Consider the following 19827-nt stretch of genomic DNA (forward strand, 5'->3'; position numbering starts at 1 on the left):
CAGCGACCTCTTCGTTCGCGGGATCCCATTATAGATCGATATACAAGTAGCCCCCACGTCGCAAAACGCCGCGCAAAAAGAGGGGGGAGGGTGCAACACTAGGACTTCCCGGGAGGTCACCCATCCCAGTACTACTCTAGCCCAAGCGCGCTTAACTGCGGAGTTCTGATGGGATCCGGTGCATTAACGCTGGTATGATCGCACCCGCAAAGATCTCGCCCCCTCCCCCTCTTCAAGGGACACCGCCGAGCCACGGGGCCCATCCACGGCCCTCGATCCGAAACGGTTCGGCGCAGGGGCTCGCCCTCTTCCCCGACTCGGCGGCGCCTCCCGCCCCGCGGGGAGCCAGCGGAAGAACGGACGAGCGAAAATGTAAAGAAGAGAGAGAAGGAAAAGGCGTAAGTTCCGCGACCACCGACGACGCTCCGTGGAGCGCGCGCGGCCTTTCCGCGGTTCTTCCAGGATTCGAATTCCTACGGAAGTGCATGTGATCTACACCTCTTACCCCACTCTCCTCGTGCCATATCCGCAGCGGCGATGCGAACGGTCCTAGATTCGTCGCCCACTGCCGCAAATGCGTCGCCGCCGTTGCACTGTGATCCCGCCCCTGACTTCCGACCAGGGAAAAGACCCCGTTCTCGAATTTCCCTCGGAGCAGTCTTAAAGCGAGTCGCCGTTTCCCTCAGCTACGCTCCCCCCTGCCCCCCTAATGCTCCAGCGACCTCTTCGTTCGCGGGATCCCATTATAGATCGATATACAAGTAGCCCCCACGTCGCAAAACGCCGCGCAAAAAGAGGGGGGAGGGTGCAACACTAGGACTTCCCGGGAGGTCACCCATCCCAGTACTACTCTAGCCCAAGCGCGCTTAACTGCGGAGTTCTGATGGGATCCGGTGCATTAACGCTGGTATGATCGCACCCGCAAAGATCTCGCCCCCTCCCCCTCTTCAAGGGACACCGCCGAGCCACGGGGCCCATCCACGGCCCTCGATCCGAAACGGTTCGGCGCAGGGGCTCGCCCTCTTCCCCGACTCGGCGGCGCCTCCCGCCCCGCGGGGAGCCAGCGGAAGAACGGACGAGCGAAAATGTAAAGAAGAGAGAGAAGGAAAAGGCGTAAGTTCCGCGACCACCGACGACGCTCCGTGGAGCGCGCGCGGCCTTTCCGCGGTTCTTCCAGGATTCGAATTCCTACGGAAGTGCATGTGATCTACACCTCTTACCCCACTCTCCTCGTGCCATATCCGCAGCGGCGATGCGAACGGTCCTAGATTCGTCGCCCACTGCCGCAAATGCGTCGCCGCCGTTGCACTGTGATCCCGCCCCTGACTTCCGACCAGGGAAAAGACCCCGTTCTCGAATTTCCCTCGGAGCAGTCTTAAAGCGAGTCGCCGTTTCCCTCAGCTACGCTCCCCCCTGCCCCCCTAATGCTCCAGCGACCTCTTCGTTCGCGGGATCCCATTATAGATCGATATACAAGTAGCCCCCACGTCGCAAAACGCCGCGCAAAAAGAGGGGGGAGGGTGCAACACTAGGACTTCCCGGGAGGTCACCCATCCCAGTACTACTCTAGCCCAAGCGCGCTTAACTGCGGAGTTCTGATGGGATCCGGTGCATTAACGCTGGTATGATCGCACCCGCAAAGATCTCGCCCCCTCCCCCTCTTCAAGGGACACCGCCGAGCCACGGGGCCCATCCACGGCCCTCGATCCGAAACGGTTCGGCGCAGGGGCTCGCCCTCTTCCCCGACTCGGCGGCGCCTCCCGCCCCGCGGGGAGCCAGCGGAAGAACGGACGAGCGAAAATGTAAAGAAGAGAGAGAAGGAAAAGGCGTAAGTTCCGCGACCACCGACGACGCTCCGTGGAGCGCGCGCGGCCTTTCCGCGGTTCTTCCAGGATTCGAATTCCTACGGAAGTGCATGTGATCTACACCTCTTACCCCACTCTCCTCGTGCCATATCCGCAGCGGCGATGCGAACGGTCCTAGATTCGTCGCCCACTGCCGCAAATGCGTCGCCGCCGTTGCACTGTGATCCCGCCCCTGACTTCCGACCAGGGAAAAGACCCCGTTCTCGAATTTCCCTCGGAGCAGTCTTAAAGCGAGTCGCCGTTTCCCTCAGCTACGCTCCCCCCTGCCCCCCTAATGCTCCAGCGACCTCTTCGTTCGCGGGATCCCATTATAGATCGATATACAAGTAGCCCCCACGTCGCAAAACGCCGCGCAAAAAGAGGGGGGAGGGTGCAACACTAGGACTTCCCGGGAGGTCACCCATCCCAGTACTACTCTAGCCCAAGCGCGCTTAACTGCGGAGTTCTGATGGGATCCGGTGCATTAACGCTGGTATGATCGCACCCGCAAAGATCTCGCCCCCTCCCCCTCTTCAAGGGACACCGCCGAGCCACGGGGCCCATCCACGGCCCTCGATCCGAAACGGTTCGGCGCAGGGGCTCGCCCTCTTCCCCGACTCGGCGGCGCCTCCCGCCCCGCGGGGAGCCAGCGGAAGAACGGACGAGCGAAAATGTAAAGAAGAGAGAGAAGGAAAAGGCGTAAGTTCCGCGACCACCGACGACGCTCCGTGGAGCGCGCGCGGCCTTTCCGCGGTTCTTCCAGGATTCGAATTCCTACGGAAGTGCATGTGATCTACACCTCTTACCCCACTCTCCTCGTGCCATATCCGCAGCGGCGATGCGAACGGTCCTAGATTCGTCGCCCACTGCCGCAAATGCGTCGCCGCCGTTGCACTGTGATCCCGCCCCTGACTTCCGACCAGGGAAAAGACCCCGTTCTCGAATTTCCCTCGGAGCAGTCTTAAAGCGAGTCGCCGTTTCCCTCAGCTACGCTCCCCCCTGCCCCCCTAATGCTCCAGCGACCTCTTCGTTCGCGGGATCCCATTATAGATCGATATACAAGTAGCCCCCACGTCGCAAAACGCCGCGCAAAAAGAGGGGGGAGGGTGCAACACTAGGACTTCCCGGGAGGTCACCCATCCCAGTACTACTCTAGCCCAAGCGCGCTTAACTGCGGAGTTCTGATGGGATCCGGTGCATTAACGCTGGTATGATCGCACCCGCAAAGATCTCGCCCCCTCCCCCTCTTCAAGGGACACCGCCGAGCCACGGGGCCCATCCACGGCCCTCGATCCGAAACGGTTCGGCGCAGGGGCTCGCCCTCTTCCCCGACTCGGCGGCGCCTCCCGCCCCGCGGGGAGCCAGCGGAAGAACGGACGAGCGAAAATGTAAAGAAGAGAGAGAAGGAAAAGGCGTAAGTTCCGCGACCACCGACGACGCTCCGTGGAGCGCGCGCGGCCTTTCCGCGGTTCTTCCAGGATTCGAATTCCTACGGAAGTGCATGTGATCTACACCTCTTACCCCACTCTCCTCGTGCCATATCCGCAGCGGCGATGCGAACGGTCCTAGATTCGTCGCCCACTGCCGCAAATGCGTCGCCGCCGTTGCACTGTGATCCCGCCCCTGACTTCCGACCAGGGAAAAGACCCCGTTCTCGAATTTCCCTCGGAGCAGTCTTAAAGCGAGTCGCCGTTTCCCTCAGCTACGCTCCCCCCTGCCCCCCTAATGCTCCAGCGACCTCTTCGTTCGCGGGATCCCATTATAGATCGATATACAAGTAGCCCCCACGTCGCAAAACGCCGCGCAAAAAGAGGGGGGAGGGTGCAACACTAGGACTTCCCGGGAGGTCACCCATCCCAGTACTACTCTAGCCCAAGCGCGCTTAACTGCGGAGTTCTGATGGGATCCGGTGCATTAACGCTGGTATGATCGCACCCGCAAAGATCTCGCCCCCTCCCCCTCTTCAAGGGACACCGCCGAGCCACGGGGCCCATCCACGGCCCTCGATCCGAAACGGTTCGGCGCAGGGGCTCGCCCTCTTCCCCGACTCGGCGGCGCCTCCCGCCCCGCGGGGAGCCAGCGGAAGAACGGACGAGCGAAAATGTAAAGAAGAGAGAGAAGGAAAAGGCGTAAGTTCCGCGACCACCGACGACGCTCCGTGGAGCGCGCGCGGCCTTTCCGCGGTTCTTCCAGGATTCGAATTCCTACGGAAGTGCATGTGATCTACACCTCTTACCCCACTCTCCTCGTGCCATATCCGCAGCGGCGATGCGAACGGTCCTAGATTCGTCGCCCACTGCCGCAAATGCGTCGCCGCCGTTGCACTGTGATCCCGCCCCTGACTTCCGACCAGGGAAAAGACCCCGTTCTCGAATTTCCCTCGGAGCAGTCTTAAAGCGAGTCGCCGTTTCCCTCAGCTACGCTCCCCCCTGCCCCCCTAATGCTCCAGCGACCTCTTCGTTCGCGGGATCCCATTATAGATCGATATACAAGTAGCCCCCACGTCGCAAAACGCCGCGCAAAAAGAGGGGGGAGGGTGCAACACTAGGACTTCCCGGGAGGTCACCCATCCCAGTACTACTCTAGCCCAAGCGCGCTTAACTGCGGAGTTCTGATGGGATCCGGTGCATTAACGCTGGTATGATCGCACCCGCAAAGATCTCGCCCCCTCCCCCTCTTCAAGGGACACCGCCGAGCCACGGGGCCCATCCACGGCCCTCGATCCGAAACGGTTCGGCGCAGGGGCTCGCCCTCTTCCCCGACTCGGCGGCGCCTCCCGCCCCGCGGGGAGCCAGCGGAAGAACGGACGAGCGAAAATGTAAAGAAGAGAGAGAAGGAAAAGGCGTAAGTTCCGCGACCACCGACGACGCTCCGTGGAGCGCGCGCGGCCTTTCCGCGGTTCTTCCAGGATTCGAATTCCTACGGAAGTGCATGTGATCTACACCTCTTACCCCACTCTCCTCGTGCCATATCCGCAGCGGCGATGCGAACGGTCCTAGATTCGTCGCCCACTGCCGCAAATGCGTCGCCGCCGTTGCACTGTGATCCCGCCCCTGACTTCCGACCAGGGAAAAGACCCCGTTCTCGAATTTCCCTCGGAGCAGTCTTAAAGCGAGTCGCCGTTTCCCTCAGCTACGCTCCCCCCTGCCCCCCTAATGCTCCAGCGACCTCTTCGTTCGCGGGATCCCATTATAGATCGATATACAAGTAGCCCCCACGTCGCAAAACGCCGCGCAAAAAGAGGGGGGAGGGTGCAACACTAGGACTTCCCGGGAGGTCACCCATCCCAGTACTACTCTAGCCCAAGCGCGCTTAACTGCGGAGTTCTGATGGGATCCGGTGCATTAACGCTGGTATGATCGCACCCGCAAAGATCTCGCCCCCTCCCCCTCTTCAAGGGACACCGCCGAGCCACGGGCCCCATCCACGGCCCTCGATCCGAAACGGTTCGGCGCAGGGGCTCGCCCTCTTCCCCGACTCGGCGGCGCCTCCCGCCCCGCGGGGAGCCAGCGGAAGAACGGACGAGCGAAAATGTAAAGAAGAGAGAGAAGGAAAAGGCGTAAGTTCCGCGACCACCGACGACGCTCCGTGGAGCGCGCGCGGCCTTTCCGCGGTTCTTCCAGGATTCGAATTCCTACGGAAGTGCATGTGATCTACACCTCTTACCCCACTCTCCTCGTGCCATATCCGCAGCGGCGATGCGAACGGTCCTAGATTCGTCGCCCACTGCCGCAAATGCGTCGCCGCCGTTGCACTGTGATCCCGCCCCTGACTTCCGACCAGGGAAAAGACCCCGTTCTCGAATTTCCCTCGGAGCAGTCTTAAAGCGAGTCGCCGTTTCCCTCAGCTACGCTCCCCCCTGCCCCCCTAATGCTCCAGCGACCTCTTCGTTCGCGGGATCCCATTATAGATCGATATACAAGTAGCCCCCACGTCGCAAAACGCCGCGCAAAAAGAGGGGGGAGGGTGCAACACTAGGACTTCCCGGGAGGTCACCCATCCCAGTACTACTCTAGCCCAAGCGCGCTTAACTGCGGAGTTCTGATGGGATCCGGTGCATTAACGCTGGTATGATCGCACCCGCAAAGATCTCGCCCCCTCCCCCTCTTCAAGGGACACCGCCGAGCCACGGGGCCCATCCACGGCCCTCGATCCGAAACGGTTCGGCGCAGGGGCTCGCCCTCTTCCCCGACTCGGCGGCGCCTCCCGCCCCGCGGGGAGCCAGCGGAAGAACGGACGAGCGAAAATGTAAAGAAGAGAGAGAAGGAAAAGGCGTAAGTTCCGCGACCACCGACGACGCTCCGTGGAGCGCGCGCGGCCTTTCCGCGGTTCTTCCAGGATTCGAATTCCTACGGAAGTGCATGTGATCTACACCTCTTACCCCACTCTCCTCGTGCCATATCCGCAGCGGCGATGCGAACGGTCCTAGATTCGTCGCCCACTGCCGCAAATGCGTCGCCGCCGTTGCACTGTGATCCCGCCCCTGACTTCCGACCAGGGAAAAGACCCCGTTCTCGAATTTCCCTCGGAGCAGTCTTAAAGCGAGTCGCCGTTTCCCTCAGCTACGCTCCCCCCTGCCCCCCTAATGCTCCAGCGACCTCTTCGTTCGCGGGATCCCATTATAGATCGATATACAAGTAGCCCCCACGTCGCAAAACGCCGCGCAAAAAGAGGGGGGAGGGTGCAACACTAGGACTTCCCGGGAGGTCACCCATCCCAGTACTACTCTAGCCCAAGCGCGCTTAACTGCGGAGTTCTGATGGGATCCGGTGCATTAACGCTGGTATGATCGCACCCGCAAAGATCTCGCCCCCTCCCCCTCTTCAAGGGACACCGCCGAGCCACGGGGCCCATCCACGGCCCTCGATCCGAAACGGTTCGGCGCAGGGGCTCGCCCTCTTCCCCGACTCGGCGGCGCCTCCCGCCCCGCGGGGAGCCAGCGGAAGAACGGACGAGCGAAAATGTAAAGAAGAGAGAGAAGGAAAAGGCGTAAGTTCCGCGACCACCGACGACGCTCCGTGGAGCGCGCGCGGCCTTTCCGCGGTTCTTCCAGGATTCGAATTCCTACGGAAGTGCATGTGATCTACACCTCTTACCCCACTCTCCTCGTGCCATATCCGCAGCGGCGATGCGAACGGTCCTAGATTCGTCGCCCACTGCCGCAAATGCGTCGCCGCCGTTGCACTGTGATCCCGCCCCTGACTTCCGACCAGGGAAAAGACCCCGTTCTCGAATTTCCCTCGGAGCAGTCTTAAAGCGAGTCGCCGTTTCCCTCAGCTACGCTCCCCCCTGCCCCCCTAATGCTCCAGCGACCTCTTCGTTCGCGGGATCCCATTATAGATCGATATACAAGTAGCCCCCACGTCGCAAAACGCCGCGCAAAAAGAGGGGGGAGGGTGCAACACTAGGACTTCCCGGGAGGTCACCCATCCCAGTACTACTCTAGCCCAAGCGCGCTTAACTGCGGAGTTCTGATGGGATCCGGTGCATTAACGCTGGTATGATCGCACCCGCAAAGATCTCGCCCCCTCCCCCTCTTCAAGGGACACCGCCGAGCCACGGGCCCCATCCACGGCCCTCGATCCGAAACGGTTCGGCGCAGGGGCTCGCCCTCTTCCCCGACTCGGCGGCGCCTCCCGCCCCGCGGGGAGCCAGCGGAAGAACGGACGAGCGAAAATGTAAAGAAGAGAGAGAAGGAAAAGGCGTAAGTTCCGCGACCACCGACGACGCTCCGTGGAGCGCGCGCGGCCTTTCCGCGGTTCTTCCAGGATTCGAATTCCTACGGAAGTGCATGTGATCTACACCTCTTACCCCACTCTCCTCGTGCCATATCCGCAGCGGCGATGCGAACGGTCCTAGATTCGTCGCCCACTGCCGCAAATGCGTCGCCGCCGTTGCACTGTGATCCCGCCCCTGACTTCCGACCAGGGAAAAGACCCCGTTCTCGAATTTCCCTCGGAGCAGTCTTAAAGCGAGTCGCCGTTTCCCTCAGCTACGCTCCCCCCTGCCCCCCTAATGCTCCAGCGACCTCTTCGTTCGCGGGATCCCATTATAGATCGATATACAAGTAGCCCCCACGTCGCAAAACGCCGCGCAAAAAGAGGGGGGAGGGTGCAACACTAGGACTTCCCGGGAGGTCACCCATCCCAGTACTACTCTAGCCCAAGCGCGCTTAACTGCGGAGTTCTGATGGGATCCGGTGCATTAACGCTGGTATGATCGCACCCGCAAAGATCTCGCCCCCTCCCCCTCTTCAAGGGACACCGCCGAGCCACGGGGCCCATCCACGGCCCTCGATCCGAAACGGTTCGGCGCAGGGGCTCGCCCTCTTCCCCGACTCGGCGGCGCCTCCCGCCCCGCGGGGAGCCAGCGGAAGAACGGACGAGCGAAAATGTAAAGAAGAGAGAGAAGGAAAAGGCGTAAGTTCCGCGACCACCGACGACGCTCCGTGGAGCGCGCGCGGCCTTTCCGCGGTTCTTCCAGGATTCGAATTCCTACGGAAGTGCATGTGATCTACACCTCTTACCCCACTCTCCTCGTGCCATATCCGCAGCGGCGATGCGAACGGTCCTAGATTCGTCGCCCACTGCCGCAAATGCGTCGCCGCCGTTGCACTGTGATCCCGCCCCTGACTTCCGACCAGGGAAAAGACCCCGTTCTCGAATTTCCCTCGGAGCAGTCTTAAAGCGAGTCGCCGTTTCCCTCAGCTACGCTCCCCCCTGCCCCCCTAATGCTCCAGCGACCTCTTCGTTCGCGGGATCCCATTATAGATCGATATACAAGTAGCCCCCACGTCGCAAAACGCCGCGCAAAAAGAGGGGGGAGGGTGCAACACTAGGACTTCCCGGGAGGTCACCCATCCCAGTACTACTCTAGCCCAAGCGCGCTTAACTGCGGAGTTCTGATGGGATCCGGTGCATTAACGCTGGTATGATCGCACCCGCAAAGATCTCGCCCCCTCCCCCTCTTCAAGGGACACCGCCGAGCCACGGGGCCCATCCACGGCCCTCGATCCGAAACGGTTCGGCGCAGGGGCTCGCCCTCTTCCCCGACTCGGCGGCGCCTCCCGCCCCGCGGGGAGCCAGCGGAAGAACGGACGAGCGAAAATGTAAAGAAGAGAGAGAAGGAAAAGGCGTAAGTTCCGCGACCACCGACGACGCTCCGTGGAGCGCGCGCGGCCTTTCCGCGGTTCTTCCAGGATTCGAATTCCTACGGAAGTGCATGTGATCTACACCTCTTACCCCACTCTCCTCGTGCCATATCCGCAGCGGCGATGCGAACGGTCCTAGATTCGTCGCCCACTGCCGCAAATGCGTCGCCGCCGTTGCACTGTGATCCCGCCCCTGACTTCCGACCAGGGAAAAGACCCCGTTCTCGAATTTCCCTCGGAGCAGTCTTAAAGCGAGTCGCCGTTTCCCTCAGCTACGCTCCCCCCTGCCCCCCTAATGCTCCAGCGACCTCTTCGTTCGCGGGATCCCATTATAGATCGATATACAAGTAGCCCCCACGTCGCAAAACGCCGCGCAAAAAGAGGGGGGAGGGTGCAACACTAGGACTTCCCGGGAGGTCACCCATCCCAGTACTACTCTAGCCCAAGCGCGCTTAACTGCGGAGTTCTGATGGGATCCGGTGCATTAACGCTGGTATGATCGCACCCGCAAAGATCTCGCCCCCTCCCCCTCTTCAAGGGACACCGCCGAGCCACGGGCCCCATCCACGGCCCTCGATCCGAAACGGTTCGGCGCAGGGGCTCGCCCTCTTCCCCGACTCGGCGGCGCCTCCCGCCCCGCGGGGAGCCAGCGGAAGAACGGACGAGCGAAAATGTAAAGAAGAGAGAGAAGGAAAAGGCGTAAGTTCCGCGACCACCGACGACGCTCCGTGGAGCGCGCGCGGCCTTTCCGCGGTTCTTCCAGGATTCGAATTCCTACGGAAGTGCATGTGATCTACACCTCTTACCCCACTCTCCTCGTGCCATATCCGCAGCGGCGATGCGAACGGTCCTAGATTCGTCGCCCACTGCCGCAAATGCGTCGCCGCCGTTGCACTGTGATCCCGCCCCTGACTTCCGACCAGGGAAAAGACCCCGTTCTCGAATTTCCCTCGGAGCAGTCTTAAAGCGAGTCGCCGTTTCCCTCAGCTACGCTCCCCCCTGCCCCCCTAATGCTCCAGCGACCTCTTCGTTCGCGGGATCCCATTATAGATCGATATACAAGTAGCCCCCACGTCGCAAAACGCCGCGCAAAAAGAGGGGGGAGGGTGCAACACTAGGACTTCCCGGGAGGTCACCCATCCCAGTACTACTCTAGCCCAAGCGCGCTTAACTGCGGAGTTCTGATGGGATCCGGTGCATTAACGCTGGTATGATCGCACCCGCAAAGATCTCGCCCCCTCCCCCTCTTCAAGGGACACCGCCGAGCCACGGGGCCCATCCACGGCCCTCGATCCGAAACGGTTCGGCGCAGGGGCTCGCCCTCTTCCCCGACTCGGCGGCGCCTCCCGCCCCGCGGGGAGCCAGCGGAAGAACGGACGAGCGAAAATGTAAAGAAGAGAGAGAAGGAAAAGGCGTAAGTTCCGCGACCACCGACGACGCTCCGTGGAGCGCGCGCGGCCTTTCCGCGGTTCTTCCAGGATTCGAATTCCTACGGAAGTGCATGTGATCTACACCTCTTACCCCACTCTCCTCGTGCCATATCCGCAGCGGCGATGCGAACGGTCCTAGATTCGTCGCCCACTGCCGCAAATGCGTCGCCGCCGTTGCACTGTGATCCCGCCCCTGACTTCCGACCAGGGAAAAGACCCCGTTCTCGAATTTCCCTCGGAGCAGTCTTAAAGCGAGTCGCCGTTTCCCTCAGCTACGCTCCCCCCTGCCCCCCTAATGCTCCAGCGACCTCTTCGTTCGCGGGATCCCATTATAGATCGATATACAAGTAGCCCCCACGTCGCAAAACGCCGCGCAAAAAGAGGGGGGAGGGTGCAACACTAGGACTTCCCGGGAGGTCACCCATCCCAGTACTACTCTAGCCCAAGCGCGCTTAACTGCGGAGTTCTGATGGGATCCGGTGCATTAACGCTGGTATGATCGCACCCGCAAAGATCTCGCCCCCTCCCCCTCTTCAAGGGACACCGCCGAGCCACGGGGCCCATCCACGGCCCTCGATCCGAAACGGTTCGGCGCAGGGGCTCGCCCTCTTCCCCGACTCGGCGGCGCCTCCCGCCCCGCGGGGAGCCAGCGGAAGAACGGACGAGCGAAAATGTAAAGAAGAGAGAGAAGGAAAAGGCGTAAGTTCCGCGACCACCGACGACGCTCCGTGGAGCGCGCGCGGCCTTTCCGCGGTTCTTCCAGGATTCGAATTCCTACGGAAGTGCATGTGATCTACACCTCTTACCCCACTCTCCTCGTGCCATATCCGCAGCGGCGATGCGAACGGTCCTAGATTCGTCGCCCACTGCCGCAAATGCGTCGCCGCCGTTGCACTGTGATCCCGCCCCTGACTTCCGACCAGGGAAAAGACCCCGTTCTCGAATTTCCCTCGGAGCAGTCTTAAAGCGAGTCGCCGTTTCCCTCAGCTACGCTCCCCCCTGCCCCCCTAATGCTCCAGCGACCTCTTCGTTCGCGGGATCCCATTATAGATCGATATACAAGTAGCCCCCACGTCGCAAAACGCCGCGCAAAAAGAGGGGGGAGGGTGCAACACTAGGACTTCCCGGGAGGTCACCCATCCCAGTACTACTCTAGCCCAAGCGCGCTTAACTGCGGAGTTCTGATGGGATCCGGTGCATTAACGCTGGTATGATCGCACCCGCAAAGATCTCGCCCCCTCCCCCTCTTCAAGGGACACCGCCGAGCCACGGGCCCCATCCACGGCCCTCGATCCGAAACGGTTCGGCGCAGGGGCTCGCCCTCTTCCCCGACTCGGCGGCGCCTCCCGCCCCGCGGGGAGCCAGCGGAAGAACGGACGAGCGAAAATGTAAAGAAGAGAGAGAAGGAAAAGGCGTAAGTTCCGCGACCACCGACGACGCTCCGTGGAGCGCGCGCGGCCTTTCCGCGGTTCTTCCAGGATTCGAATTCCTACGGAAGTGCATGTGATCTACACCTCTTACCCCACTCTCCTCGTGCCATATCCGCAGCGGCGATGCGAACGGTCCTAGATTCGTCGCCCACTGCCGCAAATGCGTCGCCGCCGTTGCACTGTGATCCCGCCCCTGACTTCCGACCAGGGAAAAGACCCCGTTCTCGAATTTCCCTCGGAGCAGTCTTAAAGCGAGTCGCCGTTTCCCTCAGCTACGCTCCCCCCTGCCCCCCTAATGCTCCAGCGACCTCTTCGTTCGCGGGATCCCATTATAGATCGATATACAAGTAGCCCCCACGTCGCAAAACGCCGCGCAAAAAGAGGGGGGAGGGTGCAACACTAGGACTTCCCGGGAGGTCACCCATCCCAGTACTACTCTAGCCCAAGCGCGCTTAACTGCGGAGTTCTGATGGGATCCGGTGCATTAACGCTGGTATGATCGCACCCGCAAAGATCTCGCCCCCTCCCCCTCTTCAAGGGACACCGCCGAGCCACGGGGCCCATCCACGGCCCTCGATCCGAAACGGTTCGGCGCAGGGGCTCGCCCTCTTCCCCGACTCGGCGGCGCCTCCCGCCCCGCGGGGAGCCAGCGGAAGAACGGACGAGCGAAAATGTAAAGAAGAGAGAGAAGGAAAAGGCGTAAGTTCCGCGACCACCGACGACGCTCCGTGGAGCGCGCGCGGCCTTTCCGCGGTTCTTCCAGGATTCGAATTCCTACGGAAGTGCATGTGATCTACACCTCTTACCCCACTCTCCTCGTGCCATATCCGCAGCGGCGATGCGAACGGTCCTAGATTCGTCGCCCACTGCCGCAAATGCGTCGCCGCCGTTGCACTGTGATCCCGCCCCTGACTTCCGACCAGGGAAAAGACCCCGTTCTCGAATTTCCCTCGGAGCAGTCTTAAAGCGAGTCGCCGTTTCCCTCAGCTACGCTCCCCCCTGCCCCCCTAATGCTCCAGCGACCTCTTCGTTCGCGGGATCCCATTATAGATCGATATACAAGTAGCCCCCACGTCGCAAAACGCCGCGCAAAAAGAGGGGGGAGGGTGCAACACTAGGACTTCCCGGGAGGTCACCCATCCCAGTACTACTCTAGCCCAAGCGCGCTTAACTGCGGAGTTCTGATGGGATCCGGTGCATTAACGCTGGTATGATCGCACCCGCAAAGATCTCGCCCCCTCCCCCTCTTCAAGGGACACCGCCGAGCCACGGGCCCCATCCACGGCCCTCGATCCGAAACGGTTCGGCGCAGGGGCTCGCCCTCTTCCCCGACTCGGCGGCGCCTCCCGCCCCGCGGGGAGCCAGCGGAAGAACGGACGAGCGAAAATGTAAAGAAGAGAGAGAAGGAAAAGGCGTAAGTTCCGCGACCACCGACGACGCTCCGTGGAGCGCGCGCGGCCTTTCCGCGGTTCTTCCAGGATTCGAATTCCTACGGAAGTGCATGTGATCTACACCTCTTACCCCACTCTCCTCGTGCCATATCCGCAGCGGCGATGCGAACGGTCCTAGATTCGTCGCCCACTGCCGCAAATGCGTCGCCGCCGTTGCACTGTGATCCCGCCCCTGACTTCCGACCAGGGAAAAGACCCCGTTCTCGAATTTCCCTCGGAGCAGTCTTAAAGCGAGTCGCCGTTTCCCTCAGCTACGCTCCCCCCTGCCCCCCTAATGCTCCAGCGACCTCTTCGTTCGCGGGATCCCATTATAGATCGATATACAAGTAGCCCCCACGTCGCAAAACGCCGCGCAAAAAGAGGGGGGAGGGTGCAACACTAGGACTTCCCGGGAGGTCACCCATCCCAGTACTACTCTAGCCCAAGCGCGCTTAACTGCGGAGTTCTGATGGGATCCGGTGCATTAACGCTGGTATGATCGCACCCGCAAAGATCTCGCCCCCTCCCCCTCTTCAAGGGACACCGCCGAGCCACGGGGCCCGTCCACGGCCCTCGATCCGAAACGGTTCGGCGCAGGGGCTCGCCCTCTTCCCCGACTCGGCGGCGCCTCCCGCCCCGCGGGGAGCCAGCGGAAGAACGGACGAGCGAAAATGTAAAGAAGAGAGAGAAGGAAAAGGCGTAAGTTCCGCGACCACCGACGACGCTCCGTGGAGCGCGCGCGGCCTTTCCGCGGTTCTTCCAGGATTCGAATTCCTACGGAAGTGCATGTGATCTACACCTCTTACCCCACTCTCCTCGTGCCATATCCGCAGCGGCGATGCGAACGGTCCTAGATTCGTCGCCCACTGCCGCAAATGCGTCGCCGCCGTTGCACTGTGATCCCGCCCCTGACTTCCGACCAGGGAAAAGACCCCGTTCTCGAATTTCCCTCGGAGCAGTCTTAAAGCGAGTCGCCGTTTCCCTCAGCTACGCTCCCCCCTGCCCCCCTAATGCTCCAGCGACCTCTTCGTTCGCGGGATCCCATTATAGATCGATATACAAGTAGCCCCCACGTAGCTCCCCCTTCAGAGGATCAGACCTTGACTGTTGTGGACTTTTTGATTGTTTGACACAAAGACATAAGCCAACAGGAGCCAGACATGAGGGGAAATGACTAGTATGACCTTCTCCATCAGATTATGGCATGCCCCTAGCGGAATGCAGCTGAGTGAATGGAGCGGGACACCTAAAAATGAAATGCATAAAGAGTTTTGATCTCTAACGGAGGACTGACCAGACCGACTCTAACAGAATGGTTGAGCCAAATCTCTCTTCATCCATTCAGCCCCATGCCATATTCCAAGCATGAATGTGGGATCTCATAAAACACATCAATCTGAAACCATCTACGGCTTCCAAAGGCCAACCACCTAAACCCATAAAACAGTGATTCCACCTCATAGTCGGATATCACGAAACCATCATCAGATTGGTCTCTTCCCAAGCCTTCCAGAGCGTTTGTTCTAACCAAAGCTTCCAAGACTAGTAACTCAACCGATAGCTGTCACCTCAAACCACCAAGGGCTTCCAGAGTGTTTTTCCAACCAAGGCTTCCAAGACTAGTAACTCAACCCAAGTTGTTACAGGGCTTCCAAAGCGTTTGTCCAACCAGGGCTTCCAGTAACTAAAAAATCAACCCAAGCTAAAGGAAAAATGAGAAGCAACTAAAACAAAACAAGGAAATAAACCCACAATCTCCATGGTTATCCAGGAAATGGCAAGGCTAGGCAATCCTCCATGCTAGCGATAGATCATGACAAATAATCCACATGCATATGCCATGCATGCCAAAACTAGTGGGGAAAACATACATACAACTCAGTACCTACAAGCCAAGTCCATTGTAGTTGCTTATTCTGATGTCCTCTTACGCTTTCCTTCTCTTCCTTTGCCTTCTTGTTCCAAAACTCCAATCATGCCACACTCTCTAATAGTGCTCCAAGAAAATCTAAGTATCCAAGAATGAGAGAGAGAGAGAGAATAATGAGGGAGCTCTAAAACTGAACTGACAAAAGTCTGTGTACTGATCCTCGAAAGCCTTTTTATGTATGAAGCCTCTATTTTCCATTATTTTCCTTTATTTTCCTCGTCACATGCAACATGTGACGTTTCACCTCCATTTTCTCCTAATTTCCATTATTTCCATAAATAAAATGCCAAAATGCCACTTTGCCTCTCCAAAGCCTTTATCGTTGCCTTTGCCAATTTCTTTAGTGATAATAACCAAATGAAAACCCACACTAGGATGTCTTGCCCAACATTCAACTTGGAATAAGTGTCCCATCAACCGTGGTTATTATTTTGTCTTTATTAATTTTTATTACATGGAATTTTCATAAGGGTTGTTATAGAAACCTCCCCCTTGGGGGAACACCATCCTCGATGTTCAACAACACCTATAACCACAAGACTGTTGTAATTAAAACATATTATCGATGGAGCTTTATAACTTAGCTCATTGTAGTATTTACAATGATCAACCCGTTGAGAAACAAACCAACATGAAAACATAACAAACATAACATCATAATGACGTCATACCCATAACACTTATTGGAGCTTTATAACATAGCTCATGGTAGTATTTACATCCATATACATATGTACATATACCAAACATCACCAAAGAATGTACCAAAACATATACCAAAACTACTTTGCCTCAACCAGAAAACAAAGAAGGATACATAGGCCGCATTTGATCTGCCATCTCCCACGTAGCTTCATCGAGCCCAAAATGCTTCCATTGCACCTTAACTTTCTCGATTGCTCGGTTTCAGAGCATGAAAACATTTTTCTGCAAAATACACTGAGGCTTCGACTGGAATTCTCCATCTGGTTCCACCTGTAATACAAACCAATCAATCACATGATCAAGATCTTTAACATACTTCTTAAGTAATGACACATGGAAAACATCATGGACTTTCACTGTCAGAGGTAGTGCAAGTCGATAGGCCACTGGCCCAATCCTCTCAATAATAGTGAAGGACCCACAAAACTGTGGTGCCATCTTGGCACATGATCCAATCCATAAGGAACTCTTATTTGGTTTGATGCATAAGTACACCTATTCCCCAACCTGGAACTCCTTGAACAACCTATTCTAATCTGCATAGCATTTTTGCCTATCCTGTGTTGCCTTTAGATTCTTCTTTATAACCTGCATTTCTTATTCCATGTCTGCCAACATGTCCGATTCAATTAACACCTTGTTAACTGGACCACTCCAACTGATATGAGTATTGCAACTTCGCCCATACAATGCCTCAAACAGACTCATCCTGAAAGATTCTTGATACCCATTGTCGTAATCGAACTCTACCAGTGGAAGATACTCTTCCCACTTTCGTTGTTGATGCATCACTTACATCCTCAACATGTCCTCCAATATCTTGTTGACCCTCTCAATATGTCCATTTGTCTGCTGATGATAAATTGTACTGAAGGCCAACTCTGTGTCCAAACCTGCAAACAACTCTTTCCAAAACTTGGAAGTGAACTTTGCATCCATGTCTGACACAATATTCTTCGTAAAAACATGCATTCTAACCACATCTCTGATGAATACCTATGCTACATTGCTAGTTGAGAGAGTAGACTTCACTGGAATGAAGTGTGCAACCTTTGTCAACCTCTCCAAAACAACCATGATGGAATCTTATTTTCTCACTGTCCTCGGCAAACCTGTGATGAAGTCCATGGAAATGAACTCCCATTTCCATTATGGAATCTCAACCGGTTGTAGCAGTCCACCTGGATACTTACACTCTGCCTTCACACGTTGACAACCACAAACTCTGCTACATCCTTCTTTAGATTCGACCAATAATAAAATTTCTTCACTATTGTCAGTGTCTTCTAATAACCTAGGTAACCTGAATATGGTTTCGCATGAAACTCTCTCAAGATCACCTTCTTGAGCTCACTGCTATCCGGCACATATATCATGTCTTTGAATCTAACTATTCCATCTGTTGTAAGGCAATAGTCCACATCTTATGCACCTGCACTTGTACCTGTACCACTACTTGTACTACTACATGTACTTGGACCTGTACTAGTACTACTACATGTACATGTACTTGTACCACCACATTGTTGGACATTGGATAAACCAACACCCCCCGTGTGTTTCACAACATGGACTAACCACCTCTCGTGGATCCTTATCTCTAGTGATGTGATCATTGAGTAACACCTGTGGGTTTTGGTCTAACGACAATAGTGATTCCCAACAAGTGGTATCAGAGCGTAGGTCATGAGTTCGATACACACCGACTCGCGTTGGGGGGGAGATTCTTGGACATTGGATAAACCAACGCTCCTCATGTGTTTCACGACATGGACTAACCGCCTCTCATGGATCCTTATCTCTGGCGATGCAATCGTTGACTAACACTTGTGGGTTTTTGTCTAATAGAAATTGTGATTCCCAACACACATGTACATGTGATCTGCTGCAACCTGTACACAATATCCATATACCTGACATCCTGTTGACCTGCTTGCAAGATCCTAACCTGTAAGTCTATCCCATAGGAGCTCATAACTGCTAAGTGATTTACCTGTATCCGCCTGCTAAGAACATCTGCCAACCTATTCTCTTTACCTTTGATATATTTGATCTCGAAATCGAACTCATTGGTCATGGCCAACCACCGAGCCTGCCAACCATTTAGGTTCAATTGATCTAATAGATACCACAACCCACTGTGATCACTCATGAATGTAAACCTCTTGCCCAAAAGATAGTGCTCCCACATCTTCAATGCATGTATGATCACTGCCAACTCAACATCATGTGTGGGGTAGTTATGCTCGTGCTCATTCAGTTTTTGTGATTCATAGCATACCACCTGTCCATCCTGCATAAGGGATCCACCAAGTCCCTTCTTGCAAGCATTTGTGCATACTAAAAACTCTTTTATCCAGATCTGCAATATTTAACACTGGTGTATGTGTTAACAATTGCTTAAGTTTCTCAAAACTAGCCTCACAATCCTCTTTCCATCAAAATTCTTGCATTTTCTATGCAATGATGTGATAGGATAAGAAATCTGTGAGAAGTTCATGATGAACCTCCTATAATAGCCTGTCAACCCCATGAAAGATCTTACCTAATATACATTCCTAGGAGCTACCTGTTACACAGTAATTTGTCACTGCCTTCCTGTCAGTCACCCTGCTGTGCCAATCACTAAGTTCATGCCTTCTGAACTGGCTGAAAAACCCATTTTTCTAAAGTTCTATTCATCAGCGCGTCTGTTTGCAAAATACTCGCGATGACTGGCGCTCCATAGTGTATTCCGCGCGCTGCCAGCTCGGAAGGACATCACTTTTCCGCGCTGGTCGCCAGCGCGCCTTTCCCGTGTTCTTCCGCGCTGACATGACTTTCCTAGTTATGTAGACGCGGCGACATCGCGTCAGTTGCCTCATAATCCGCGCTGATCCAGTTTGGGCGATTTTGTTCAAACAACCAGCCTTCCAGATAACTCCAGGCTTGGTTGTTAGCTTTGTGAATGTCGACTCCCTTCTATGGCATGTCTGTTCGACCCTTTGCAACCATTTCCCTCAAGGATAAGCTCATCCTTCCACCCTTTTAGGAGACTCCTTCTCCTACATATACTTCCACCATTACCATGAGCAGCTAGTTAGACATAGCTTGGATTGTATAGAGCTTATAGTGCTCAGATTGCTGCTACTATAGGTATTTGGTGTGCTAGGTGTGGAAGTGATTGATTGCTTAGGGAAGGTTGTTTTGTGTTGCTTGTGTGTGAGAGAGAGTTGTTTGTCTTGGGAGAATCATCCTCAAAGGTGAATGCTTGAGATACATGCTGACTGGCCCCTCCTGAGAAGGTTACCGACGTCAGAACATTTGGTTGTACTCTTCTCTATTCTGATTAATAATAGATGACTGTTATTATTGTTCCATTCTCATTTGCACTTGCAATGGTTAAATGTGAATTACATTTTTTCTGACCGATGTATGGTTGCTTTTACTAGATTTCACGCTTGCGTTTGTTTCCTCTTCGTGTGTGCAGGTATCTATTCGCGGAGATCGCGGAGGATCGTGATCAGCCAAAACGAAGGAGCGAAGGCAACATCTCTTCATCAAACGACAGCGCTGGAATCCAAGTAGGTGCTCTTTACCTCTTGTTTAATTGTAATTAGGAACATGCATAGCAGCATTGTTTGATTGTTGCTAGACCCTTGCTGGGCTAGTAGGGATCGCCTCTATCCGTAGAGGGGATTTACCTCTCCAACACTACCCACTCCATGATGGCCCTTATCTTTTCTGGATCTACTGTAATGCCCTCCTTGGAGATAACATGTCCCATGTAATGTACCTCATTCTGGAAGAAACTGCACTTGCTAAGCTTAGCATACAATTGATGCTCTCTCAACAACCTCAACACTGCTGCTAAATGCTCGACATGCTCTTCCTCATTTTTAAAATATACCAATATGTAATCAATGAAA

At 56.1% G+C, this 19827-nt stretch overlaps 20 non-coding genes across 20 annotated transcripts; all 20 read right to left on the reverse strand.

The window, feature by feature from the left end:
• Window positions 1–87: 87 nt before the first annotated feature.
• Window positions 88–206, reverse strand: LOC149245949 (5S ribosomal RNA). The gene has a single exon (XR_016268136.1). It is a non-coding gene; the product is annotated as a 5S ribosomal RNA (ribosomal RNA).
• A 596-nt stretch (window positions 207–802) lies between these two features.
• On the reverse strand, window positions 803–921 carry LOC149245950 (5S ribosomal RNA). Its single transcript, XR_016268137.1, has one exon. It is a non-coding gene; the product is annotated as a 5S ribosomal RNA (ribosomal RNA).
• Window positions 922–1517: 596 nt separating this feature from the next.
• Window positions 1518–1636, reverse strand: LOC149245951 (5S ribosomal RNA). Its single transcript, XR_016268139.1, has one exon. It is a non-coding gene; the product is annotated as a 5S ribosomal RNA (ribosomal RNA).
• A 596-nt stretch (window positions 1637–2232) lies between these two features.
• On the reverse strand, window positions 2233–2351 carry LOC149245952 (5S ribosomal RNA). The gene has a single exon (XR_016268140.1). It is a non-coding gene; the product is annotated as a 5S ribosomal RNA (ribosomal RNA).
• Window positions 2352–2947: 596 nt separating this feature from the next.
• On the reverse strand, window positions 2948–3066 carry LOC149245953 (5S ribosomal RNA). The gene has a single exon (XR_016268141.1). It is a non-coding gene; the product is annotated as a 5S ribosomal RNA (ribosomal RNA).
• Window positions 3067–3662: 596 nt separating this feature from the next.
• LOC149245954 (5S ribosomal RNA) lies at window positions 3663–3781 on the reverse strand. Its single transcript, XR_016268142.1, has one exon. It is a non-coding gene; the product is annotated as a 5S ribosomal RNA (ribosomal RNA).
• Window positions 3782–4377: 596 nt separating this feature from the next.
• LOC149245955 (5S ribosomal RNA) lies at window positions 4378–4496 on the reverse strand. Its single transcript, XR_016268143.1, has one exon. It is a non-coding gene; the product is annotated as a 5S ribosomal RNA (ribosomal RNA).
• A 596-nt stretch (window positions 4497–5092) lies between these two features.
• LOC149245956 (5S ribosomal RNA) lies at window positions 5093–5211 on the reverse strand. The gene has a single exon (XR_016268145.1). It is a non-coding gene; the product is annotated as a 5S ribosomal RNA (ribosomal RNA).
• A 596-nt stretch (window positions 5212–5807) lies between these two features.
• On the reverse strand, window positions 5808–5926 carry LOC149245957 (5S ribosomal RNA). The gene has a single exon (XR_016268146.1). It is a non-coding gene; the product is annotated as a 5S ribosomal RNA (ribosomal RNA).
• A 596-nt stretch (window positions 5927–6522) lies between these two features.
• Window positions 6523–6641, reverse strand: LOC149245958 (5S ribosomal RNA). Its single transcript, XR_016268147.1, has one exon. It is a non-coding gene; the product is annotated as a 5S ribosomal RNA (ribosomal RNA).
• Window positions 6642–7237: 596 nt separating this feature from the next.
• Window positions 7238–7356, reverse strand: LOC149245959 (5S ribosomal RNA). Its single transcript, XR_016268148.1, has one exon. It is a non-coding gene; the product is annotated as a 5S ribosomal RNA (ribosomal RNA).
• Window positions 7357–7952: 596 nt separating this feature from the next.
• Window positions 7953–8071, reverse strand: LOC149245960 (5S ribosomal RNA). The gene has a single exon (XR_016268149.1). It is a non-coding gene; the product is annotated as a 5S ribosomal RNA (ribosomal RNA).
• Window positions 8072–8667: 596 nt separating this feature from the next.
• Window positions 8668–8786, reverse strand: LOC149245961 (5S ribosomal RNA). The gene has a single exon (XR_016268150.1). It is a non-coding gene; the product is annotated as a 5S ribosomal RNA (ribosomal RNA).
• Window positions 8787–9382: 596 nt separating this feature from the next.
• LOC149245962 (5S ribosomal RNA) lies at window positions 9383–9501 on the reverse strand. The gene has a single exon (XR_016268151.1). It is a non-coding gene; the product is annotated as a 5S ribosomal RNA (ribosomal RNA).
• Window positions 9502–10097: 596 nt separating this feature from the next.
• Window positions 10098–10216, reverse strand: LOC149245963 (5S ribosomal RNA). The gene has a single exon (XR_016268152.1). It is a non-coding gene; the product is annotated as a 5S ribosomal RNA (ribosomal RNA).
• A 596-nt stretch (window positions 10217–10812) lies between these two features.
• On the reverse strand, window positions 10813–10931 carry LOC149245964 (5S ribosomal RNA). The gene has a single exon (XR_016268153.1). It is a non-coding gene; the product is annotated as a 5S ribosomal RNA (ribosomal RNA).
• Window positions 10932–11527: 596 nt separating this feature from the next.
• On the reverse strand, window positions 11528–11646 carry LOC149245965 (5S ribosomal RNA). Its single transcript, XR_016268154.1, has one exon. It is a non-coding gene; the product is annotated as a 5S ribosomal RNA (ribosomal RNA).
• A 596-nt stretch (window positions 11647–12242) lies between these two features.
• Window positions 12243–12361, reverse strand: LOC149245966 (5S ribosomal RNA). The gene has a single exon (XR_016268156.1). It is a non-coding gene; the product is annotated as a 5S ribosomal RNA (ribosomal RNA).
• Window positions 12362–12957: 596 nt separating this feature from the next.
• Window positions 12958–13076, reverse strand: LOC149245967 (5S ribosomal RNA). The gene has a single exon (XR_016268157.1). It is a non-coding gene; the product is annotated as a 5S ribosomal RNA (ribosomal RNA).
• Window positions 13077–13672: 596 nt separating this feature from the next.
• LOC149245968 (5S ribosomal RNA) lies at window positions 13673–13791 on the reverse strand. Its single transcript, XR_016268158.1, has one exon. It is a non-coding gene; the product is annotated as a 5S ribosomal RNA (ribosomal RNA).
• Between the last annotated feature and the right edge of the window lie 6036 nt (window positions 13792–19827).

This window comes from Pinus tabuliformis, chromosome 7 (genome assembly GCF_031772625.1).
Source record: "Pinus tabuliformis cultivar Carrire ecotype Pingquan chromosome 7, CPIR1, whole genome shotgun sequence".
Taxonomy (NCBI): domain Eukaryota; kingdom Viridiplantae; phylum Streptophyta; class Pinopsida; order Pinales; family Pinaceae; genus Pinus; species Pinus tabuliformis.